At 47.2% G+C, this 10819-nt stretch overlaps 3 non-coding genes across 3 annotated transcripts; 1 reads left to right on the forward strand and 2 right to left on the reverse strand.

The window, feature by feature from the left end:
- Positions 1 to 3000: 3000 nt before the first annotated feature.
- TRNAE-UUC (transfer RNA glutamic acid (anticodon UUC)) lies at positions 3001 to 3072 on the reverse strand. Its single transcript has one exon. It is a non-coding gene; the product is annotated as a tRNA-Glu (tRNA).
- Positions 3073 to 3422: 350 nt separating this feature from the next.
- Positions 3423 to 3495, forward strand: TRNAM-CAU (transfer RNA methionine (anticodon CAU)). The gene has a single exon. It is a non-coding gene; the product is annotated as a tRNA-Met (tRNA).
- Positions 3496 to 3735: 240 nt separating this feature from the next.
- On the reverse strand, positions 3736 to 3807 carry TRNAE-UUC (transfer RNA glutamic acid (anticodon UUC)). The gene has a single exon. It is a non-coding gene; the product is annotated as a tRNA-Glu (tRNA).
- Positions 3808 to 10819: the final 7012 nt, after the last annotated feature.

Raw genomic sequence — 10819 nt, forward strand, 5'->3', positions numbered from 1 at the left:
ACCACGGGATAGTCCTCACAACTGTCGTGTATGTTTCTGTTCTTTCTCTCTCCGTCCCCCGGATGATATGGATAGGACGCACCCGTATGATGGGGTAGGCCTGGAGTTATTTTATAGGGACCCTAGAGACGCCCCTCTCCCACAATTGCCTCCGTTGTCTTCATTAGGTATAAAAGGTGAGACAGCCAACCTAAAGTTAACTGCCCTGCCGTAGTTCAAAGTAATGCGTAGAGTCTATTACTTCCTCGGCGTTCCGGCCGCCGGCTACGCGCCTCAGAAGGATGTTGCCAATCTCGGGGCACGACTCCTTCTGGTTCTATCGCCTTTGTGCTGTGATCTCGTTTCTCACTTTTCCACAATATACTTCGCTTCGTGTCCTTTCTTAAGATGCCACCACAATGAGGTGCAGGCACGGCTCTGTAACGATCTGTCCTGTGCTAGGCCACTGTCAGGATCCCACCCCTGACAGGGACCCCCCTGAATCCTCCCAAGTAACGCTCTCCTCTCACTAGATGTTACCTGGTCAAAACCCAGTCAGCTTCTCCTTAACTTCCTATCCAACCCCCAGTTTTACCAGAGTGTGAGGAGTGGCCTAATACATAGAACCTTTTGCTCCCCCTGGTGGCCGGAGTGTGAAGTGTAATGTGTGTCTGTGATGCCTGGTCAGGTGAACTCCTTTAGTGCCATCAGACGTACCATCACTCCCCTTAGCGGCGGAGCGACAATACTGCAACGACCAGGTCTCTGGGGCCCTGCACATCCTGTTTCATTTATAAAGGAGGGACTCTGAAAGTCACAGAACCTATTTTTATAGGGCCATCAGGCGACCTTTACTGTTCATCCATCAGCTGGCTATGCTTTGCTGTTCCCATTATTAAACAGTGGGTCTCCTATACTGTTATTGAGTGTGCAGTGAGTGGCAGGGCTGCCCAAAATTTGGACGTACCCCAATACCCCTTTGAAGAGATGTACAGGAGGGCCTTCTAAAAACAATGTTCCCATTATTAGGAAGTGGATCTCCCATAGTGTTTTCCTATGCAGTGAATGCAAAAGCTGCCAAAAATTTGGACCTACTCCAATGCCCCTTGGAAGAGACGTAGAGGATTACCCCATTAAAAACTATGTTCCCATTATTAGGAACGGCTGCCAAAAATTGGGAAGCACTCCAAAGCCCTTTGGAAGAAACATGGAGGAGGGCCTCAAAAAAAAAATATTCCCATTAAAAGGAGCGGGTCTCCTATACTTGTAATGCCCATTCACTAAGTGTATGGGCTGGCAAGCATATTTACCCCAGGGGGTATACATGAACATGCTGTATAACAATTTTTTTTTTACGGGCGTCATCAACACCCTTCAAAAAAATTATGTGGGTGTTGCTTCACAGACCAGGTTCACCCTGGTGATATGGTGGTGGTGGTGGATGAGGAGAAGGAGGAGAACAACAGCAAATAGCCAAAATCAGGAAGCGTATACTCATGTGTGGGTGTGAAGAGGTGTATGGGAATAAACTTCCCCCCCCCAAAAAAAGACACTGGATTTGAGTTTGTTACACTGCTATCATTTGGTGGTGTTGAGAAGTCTGGCCCAATCCAGACCTTGTTCATTTTTATAACAGTCAGCCTGCGCTTATCTGTTATAATTCCACCAGCGGCACTAAATACCCGCTCTGACAGAACACTAGCAACAGGGGAGGCCAGGACCTCCAAGGCATAGAGAGCCAGTTCATGCCACGTGTCCAGCTTGGATACCCAATAATTATAAGGCACAGAGGAATCACGGAGGACGTTGGTACAGTCAGCAAGGTACTCCCTCAGCATCTTCCCAAACTTTGCATTCCTTTTGGGAGTACCCCTTGCCTCTGTGCTGGCACGATGGGAGGGTCTGAGAAATCTCTCCCAGAACTTTGACAGTGTTCTCCTGCCTCTGCTGGATTGGAGTTGTCTCTCTTGTAGTCCTTGGTTGTCCAACGAACTGTGACCTCTGCCACCAGCGTTTTCAGATGGAAATTTTTTTAATAATTCCGCAACAAGGGCCCTCTGGTACTGCCCCATTTTAGTAGGCCTGTCCACCACAGGAATAAGAGATAGAAAGTTCTCCTTGTAGTGTGGGTCTGGAAATGTCACCAACCAGTAATGGCTATCAGCCAAAATTTTGAGAATGCGAGGGTCTTGGCAAAGGCAGCGTAACATAAACTCAGCCATGCATGCCAGACTGCTAACAGGCAAGACTTCTGTGTTCTCACCAAGAGGCCATGCTCTCCTCTTCCTCCTCCTCCCTGTCCTCAGGCCATCCATGCTGAACAGACGGAATGACAGTTGTGCAGGTAGTACCGTCTATATCACAAGAAACTAGCTCCTGTTCTTCCTCCTCTTCCTTGTCACCCAATCCACATTGGGATGAGATGAGGCTGGGCTGTGTGTAATCATCCTGTATGGTTCCTTGCTCCATCTCATCGTGCTCCACCTGCAATGCATCCTCTTTGATTGTGAGCAGAGAGCGTTTCAGAACACAGAGATGGTGATGCTAATTATGGCGTCATGCCCTCTCACCATCTTGGTGGAGTCCTCAAAGGTTTGGAGGATGGTATATATGTCTGACATCCATATAGTGTCCTCATAATAGTCACAGTACCTTATAACAACACATCCTATAGTGTCCTCATAATAGTCACAGTGACTTATTGCAACACATGCTACAGATCTCTCATAATAGGCACAGTGCCTTATAACAACATGCTGTAGACCCCTCACAATAGTGTTTTTTTATCAACATGTAACAGTGGCCTCCAAAGAATGTGATAAAACACCATCCTTGTGCAATGTTTTTAAAACCAAAAGTTTGTGAAGGTCTAACACACACAGAATAAACTATGAGGAACACTCCATGTCTTCACCCCAGTGCATTTTCAGGTATGTGCTGATTTCACCTCCCCGCTGTTACATAATATGCAGGTACAGTAATATATAAATTAAAAAAAAAAAAAAAAAAAAAAGAAACTTCTTCCCATACCGGGAGTCGAACCCGGGCCGCCTGGGTGAAAACCAGGAATCCTAACCGCTAGACCATATGGGAATAGCTGATTAGATTTTTAACATTCTTAGAGGAAATGATATAGAACAGAGCAGAAAGTGCATGTATGTATAGATACATTACGATAGATAAAGATATGAAAATACATATATATAATTACTATTATATATATATATATATAAATGTATATCTATAGATATACTGTGACAGTGACTATTAGATATATATATTAATATATTTCTATAGATAGTGTCACTGTCACAGTATATCTACCATATATGGTGGCTGTGACTCTCCCTTGACATTGTTGGTTGTCATTGCCCACCTTCACCCTGTGTTCTGTCCGTCTGCATTAGAACACTACAGAGTGTATCAGTATAGTTTTACAAGCTGCCTCGTTAGCGCAGTAGGTAGCGCGTCAGTCTCATAATCTGAAGGTCGTGAGTTCGATCCTCACACGGGGCACATTAAATTTTTTGTTTTATTTCTGGACTAGAAATGTATGTATAATTTATGATTTCACAGCTATAGTTCGTGTGATGAACACATATCTTTTTTTTTATGAGAATGAATTACAATATCATAAAATACATCTCACAATTAGTTTATAAAATAATTAATTTAGTAAAATGTATAAGAATACAACCTAATTCAAATATGTGTTGCAATCACAATAATAGATATATAAATTCAAAAAAATTAACATTCCCATACCGGGAGTCGAACCCGGGCCGCCTGGGTGAAAACCAGGAATCCTAACCGCTAGACCATATGGGACTGCATGAGTGCTGCTCTGAAATTTTCATTCTCGTAGTATGAAGGAGAGATCACAGGCTGTATTGGCCAATCAGAGAGCTATTGTGGAGGGACGCTCAGAGTATGCAGTGCTCAGGGCAGTGCTCGTCTATGGAAATGCTCAGCTTCTGTCTGTTATACTGGACCATTATGTAAGGGAAGAATAGTCTTCACTCACGGTGGCTCAGTGATGCAGCTTGTTAAAGGGAAGGTCTCTCAATTTCTTTTTTTTTTAGTTTAGAATTTATGTTAAAAATATATATTAAAAAGTATTTCTTTAAATTAGCTGGTGTATTTTTTTTTTACTATTTTTTTTTTTAGCCAGCTACTGGAATCTCCCATTTTTAGTTGCTTGTGTCAAAGCAGGACAATTACAACAAATATGGCAGCCACAGGTCATTGGTGACCGTGGTGGGATGACAAACCTATCGCCTGTACTGCCAACTGCCCAGCTGTGAGCGCTCACGGGTCTTTATCCAGTGACATGTACTCACAGCTGGATAACGTCACACCCAGGGGCGGGCTGGGCTGGGTGGCAGGAATGCATATGCCCCCGGGTCGGTGCCTAAGGCCTCTTTCACACTTCCGTTTTTACAATCTGCACAGGATCCATCAAAATGTTGAATTTTGTGCTGATTATAAAAAACGGATGCACTGGAGCCTAGAAGGCTATGTGCACACGTTGTGTATGCGTCTTCACCACGGTTTTTCGCTGCGAAAACGCATACACAACACAACCCATGATAAAAATAATTTAAAAAAACCAAAAAATCATGATATTCTTACATTCCGGCGTCCCGTGCAGAAAAAATGTTCCTCTGTGTGTTTTCTCTGCCCGACGGACAGTAATTTTACGACAGATCCAGTGCACGAAGGACGAAACATGTGACCATCTGTCACAATCCGTTGCTAATACAAGTCTATGAGAAAAAAAATGCATCCTGCGGGCAAAATCGCAGGATCCATTTTTTTTACAAAACTACGCATTATGACGGGAGGTGAAAGACGGAAGTGTGAAAGAGGCTTAAGCAGCTGCACAGGGCCACTGGAGGACTGGCAGTGATTGTAAAACATAGCACACCTGTAGTGCGCGGTTGCATCATCCCACCAGCCTCCCCGACATGCAGGCTGCAGCAGTATCTGATGAGCAGGCTCCTGTCCTCCTGTGCGGCACTGCCACTCTGAAGGAGAGAGCCAGCATCAATCAAGATGAAAGGTCAGCATACCTCCTGTGTGTGCAAGTGGAGCTCCCAGGAAGATAGAAGCTCTGGCTTCTAGTGCTCTTATTTGCTATCCTGGCAGAGGAGAGATCGGGAGATGTGCTGGGATAGTGCTGCTGTGAGCAGGTGAAACTGAAGAGCTGAACATAGACATCAGCCACCCCTGCACCACAGAGGAGAGTGTGTGAGGTGTGTATGAGGTATCTAGTGTGTGTGAGCTGCGTGTGTGTGTGAGCTGCATGTGTGTGTGAGCTGCATGTGTGTGTGTGAGAGCTGCGTGTGTGTGTGTGTGTGTGAGCTGCATGTGTATAAGCTGTGCGTGTGTGAGAGCTTTGTGTGTGTGTGAGCTGCGTGTGTGTGTGAGCTGCGTGTGTGTGAGCTGTGTGTGTGTGTGAGCTGCGTGTGTGTGTGAGCTGTGTGTGAGAGAGCTGCGTGTGTGTGTGAGCTGCGTGTGTGAGTGTGTGAGCTGCGTGTGTGAGAGCTGCTTGTGTGAGCTGTGTGTGTGTGAGAGCTACGTGTGTGTGAGAGCTGCGTGTGTGTGTGAGAGCTTTGTGTGTGAGCTGCGTGTGTGTGAGCTGCGTGTGTGTGTGAGCTGCGTGTGTGTGTGAGCTGCGTGTGTGTGTGAGCTGCGTGTGTGAGAGCTGCGTGTGTGTGAGAGCTACGTGTGTGTGTGAGAGCTGCGTGTGTGTGAGAGCTGCGTGTGTGTGTTTGAGCTGCACATGTGTGTGAACTGCATGTGTGTGAGCTGCATGTGTGTGTCAGCTGCGTGTGTGTGAGAGCTGCGTGTGTGTGAGCTCCGTGTGAGAGCTACGTGTGTGTGTGAGAGCTACATGTGTGAGCTGCGTGTGTGAGAGCTGCGTGTGTGAGAGCTGCGTGTGTGTGAGCTGCATGTGTGTGAGCTGTGTGTGAGAGCTGCGTGTGTGAGAGCTGCATATGTGTGAGAGCTGTGTGTGTGTGAGTTGCGTGTGTGTGAGCTGCGTGTGTGTGTGAGAGCTGTGTGTGTGGGCTGCGTGTGTGTGTGAGCTGCATGGTAGTGTAAGAGCTGCATCTGTGTGTGAGAGCTGTGTGTGAGAACTGCGTGTGTGTGAGCTGCGTGTGTGTGAGAGCTGCGTGTATGTGAGCTGTGTGTGTGTTTGAGAGCTGCTTGTGTGTGTGAGCTGCGTGTGTGTGAGCTGCGTGTGTGAGCTGCGTGTGTGTGTGAGCTGCATGTGTGTGTGAGCTGCGTGTGTGTGTGAGAGCTGCGTGTGTATAAGCTGCGTGTGTGTGAGCTGCATGTGTGTGTGAGAGCTGCATGTGTGTGTGAGAGCTGCATGTGTGTGTGAGAGCTGCATGTGTGTGTGTGTGTAAGAGCTGTGTGTGTGTTTGAGCTGTGTGTGTGAGCTGCGTGTGTATAAGCTGCGTGTGTATAAGCTGCGCGTGTGTGAGAGCTTTGTGTGTGTGAGCTTTGTGTGTGTGTGAGCTGCGTGTGTGTGAGCTGTGTGTGTGAGGGCTGCGTGTGTGTGAGCTGCAGGTGTATGAGCTGTGTGTGTGAGCTGCGTGTGTGAGGGCTACGTGTGTGTGTGAGAGCTGTGTGTGTGCGAGAACTGCGTGTGTGTGTCATTATACAGTGGGGCTGTGCCTGTGTGTGTGTCATTGATGCATTCACTCTGTGTCATTCTATTTGACTGCAGATTTGTGCTTCTCACATTGCTTGCAGTGCTATGGTTATTCGGCGGGTTTGTGACTGCAAGCTTGTGATTTGCATACATTCCATCACATGCCGACTAGACTTGTATGGCCTAATGCAACTGTATTGAACAAGGCCAAAAACAATCTAGTCGGAATGAGTTTGGGAATATACATATCGCATGCTTGCGGTCACAAGACCACCTGTTCCCAGCGCCGACACCAGAGAATCTTCACAGCGCACAGTGCGCACGATATGAGAATTCACACATAGTGACTGTAGACATGGAGCTTAAGATCCGACAACCCCTTTAAGGATGGGCCGCTACTCATGGGCCACTGCTGTGTGCTTGCCCCCAAGCCAAAATTTGCCAGCCAGCCTCTGATCACACCGCAAGCCTGGTGAGCGCTCACCGGTATCTACAGTGACCTAAGCGCTGTAACTGGCAATGACATGACTTCTGCACTCAGATCTCTGTACTTACCGGCTAACAAGTCCTACTAAATGCCCTCCACCCTTAAAGCTCCTCCTATATTGTAGTGGAACATCCTTCTATATGTTCTTCCTGAGACTGGCTTGCCCATGGACACCACTTTCCCAAGAACAAACACACCTATGGGCAGGCTCGGACTGGCCCACCGGAGAACCGGAGGATCCTCCGGTGGGCCCAGTGTCATGATCTCCATGGCCAGAGAACTAGCATAAGCCTCAATAGGAACAAGCTCTTGGAAGATGTAACTATACTGACCATGAACTAAACCTACCGCATCATCTAGAAGTAGCCAGGTAGCATGTCCTACTTTTTATCCCTATATGCCCAGCGCCGGCCGGAGAACTAAATAATGCTAGCAGAGGGAAATATAAGACCTGACTCACCTCTAGAGAAATGCCCAAAAAGGAGACAGAGGCCCCCCACATATATTGGCGGTGATATGAGATGAAACAACAAACGCAGCAGGAAAATAGTTTTAGCAAATTTGAGGTCCGCTTTCTAGATAGCAGAAGACAGAAAGCATACTTTCATGGTCAGTAGAAAACCCTAACAAAACACATCCAGAAATTACTTTAGAACTCTGGCATTAACTCATAATACCAGAGTGGCAATTCCTGATCAACAAGAGCTTTCCAGACACAGTAACGAAACTGCAGCTGTGAACTGGAACCAAAATACAAAAACAAAACATGGACGAATGTCCAACTTATCTAGTAGATGTCTGGGAGCAGGAACAAGCACAGAGAGGCTTCTGATAACATTGTTGACCGGCAAGCATCTAACAGAGAAGCCAGGTTATATAGCGACACCCAGATCTAATCAGAACAGGTGAACAGGGAAGATGATGTCACAAGTTCAATTCCACCAGTAGCCACCGGGGGAGCCCAGAATCCAAATTCACAACAGTACCCCCCCCTCAAGGAGGGGGCACCGAACCCTCACCAGAACCACCAGGGCGATCAGGATGGGCCCTATGAAAGGCACGAACCAGATCAGAGGCATGAACATCAGATGCAGTGACCCAAGAATTATCCTCCTGGCCGTATCCCTTCCACTTGACCAGATACTGGAGTCTCCGTCTGGAAACACGGGAGTCTAGGATTTTTTCCACAACGTACTCCAACTCACCCTCAACCAACACCGGAGCAGGAGGCTCAACGGAAGGCACAACCGGTGCCTCATACCTGCGCAATAACGACCGATGAAAAACGTTATGAATAGAAAAGGATGCAGGGAGGTCCAAACGGAAGGAAACAGGGTTAAGAATCTCCAATATTTTATACGGACCGATGAACCGAGGCTTAAACTTAGGAGATGAGACCCTCATAGGGACAAAACGAGAAGACAACCACACCAAATCTCCAACACAAAGCCGAGGACCAACACGACGGTGACGGTTGGCAAAAAGCTGAGTCTTCTCCTGGGACAACTTTAAATTGTCCATCACCTGCCCCCAGATATGATGCAATCTCTCCACCACCGCATCCACTCCAGGACAATCCGAGGATTCCATCTGACCGGAGGAAAATCGAGGGTGGAACCCCGAATTACAGAAAAACGGGGACACCAAAGTGGCAGAGCTGGCCCGATTATTGAGGGCGAACTCCGCCAATGGCAAAAAAGCAACCCAATCATCCTGGTCAGCAGACACAAAACACCTCAGATATGTCTCCAGGGTCTGATTAGTCCGCTCGGTCTGGCCATTAGTCTGAGGGTGAAAAGCAGACGAAAAAGACAAATCTATGCCCATCCTAGCACAGAATGCCCGCCAAAATCTAGACACAAATTGGGTTCCTCTGTCAGAAACGATATTCTCAGGAATACCATGCAAACGAACAACATTTTGAAAAAACAGGGGCACCAACTCGGAAGAAGAAGGCAATTTGGGCAGGGGAACCAAATGGACCATCTTAGAAAAACGGTCACACACCACCCAGATGACAGACATCTTCTGAGAAACAGGCAGATCTGAAATAAAATCCATCGAGATGTGTGTCCAAGGCCTCTTAGGAATAGGCAAGGGCAACAATAATCCACTAGCCCGAGAACAACAAGGCTTGGCCCGAGCACAAACGTCACAAGACTGCACAAAGCCTCGCACATCTCGTGACAGGGAAGGCCACCAGAAGGATCTTGCCACCAAATCCCTGGTACCAAAAATTCCAGGATGACCTGCCAATGCAGAAGAATGTACCTCAGAGATGACTCTACTGGTCCAATCATCAGGAACAAACAACCTATCAGGCGGACAACGATCCGGTCTATCCGCCTGAAACTCCTGCAAGGCCCGCCGCAGGTCTGGAGAAACGGCTGACAAGATAACTCCCTCCTTAAGAATACCTGTGGGGTCAGAGTTGCCGGGTGAATCAGGCTCAAAACTCCTAGAAAGGGCATCCGCCTTAACATTCTTAGAACCCGGTAGGTACGATACCACAAAATTAAACCGAGAGAAAAATAATGACCAGCGCGCCTGTCTAGGATTCAGGCGCCTGGCGGTCTCAAGATAGATCAAATTTTTGTGGTCAGTCAATACCACCACCTGATGTCTGGCCCCCTCGAGCCAATGGCGCCACTCCTCAAACGCCCACTTCATGGCCAAAAGCTCCCGATTCCCAACATCATAATTCCGCTCAGCGGGCGAAAATTTACGGGAAAAGAAGGCACAAGGCCTCATCACGGCGCAGTCAGAACTTTTCTGCGACAACACTGCCCCAGCCCCGATCTCAGAAGCGTCGACCTCAACCTGAAAAGGAAGAGTCACATCAGGCTGACGCAACACAGGGGCAGAAGAAAAACGGCGCTTAAGCTCCTGAAAGGCCTCCACAGCATCAGGGGACCAATTAGCAACATCAGCACCCTGTCTAGTCAAATCGGTCAATGGCTTAACGACATCCGAAAAACCAGAAATAAATCGACGATAAAAGTTGGCAAAGCCCAAAAATCTCTGAAGACTTTTAAGAGAAGAGGGCTGCGTCCAATCACAAATAGCTTGAACCTTGACAGGATCCATCTCAATGGAAGAGGGAGAAAAAATATATCCCAAAAAGGAAATTCTCTGAACCCCAAAAACGCACTTAGAACCCTTGACACACAGAGAATTAGACCGCAAAACCTGAAAAACCCTCTTAACTTGCCGGACATGAGAGTCCCAATCATCCGAAAAAATCAGAATATCATCCAGATACACTATCATAAATTTATCCAAAAAATCGCGGAAAATATCATGCATAAAGGACTGGAAGACTGAAGGGGCATTAGAAAGACCAAAAGGCATCACCAAATACTCAAAGTGGCCCTCGGGCGTATTAAATGCGGTTTTCCACTCATCCCCCTGCCTGATCCGCACCAAATTATACGCCCCACGGAGATCAATCTTAGAGAACCACTTGGCCCCCCTTTATGCGAGCAAACAAATCAGTCAGCAACGGCAATGGGTATTGATATTTAACCGTGATTTTATTCAAAAGCCGATAATCAATACATGGTCTCAAAGAGCCGTCTTTTTTTGACACAAAGAAAAAACCGGCTCCTAAGGGAGATGACGATGGACGAATATGTCCCTTTTCCAAGGACTCCTTTATATATTCTCGCATAGCAGTATGTTCAGGCACAGAC

Source organism: Ranitomeya variabilis, chromosome 5, assembly GCF_051348905.1.
Source record: "Ranitomeya variabilis isolate aRanVar5 chromosome 5, aRanVar5.hap1, whole genome shotgun sequence".
Taxonomy (NCBI): domain Eukaryota; kingdom Metazoa; phylum Chordata; class Amphibia; order Anura; family Dendrobatidae; genus Ranitomeya; species Ranitomeya variabilis.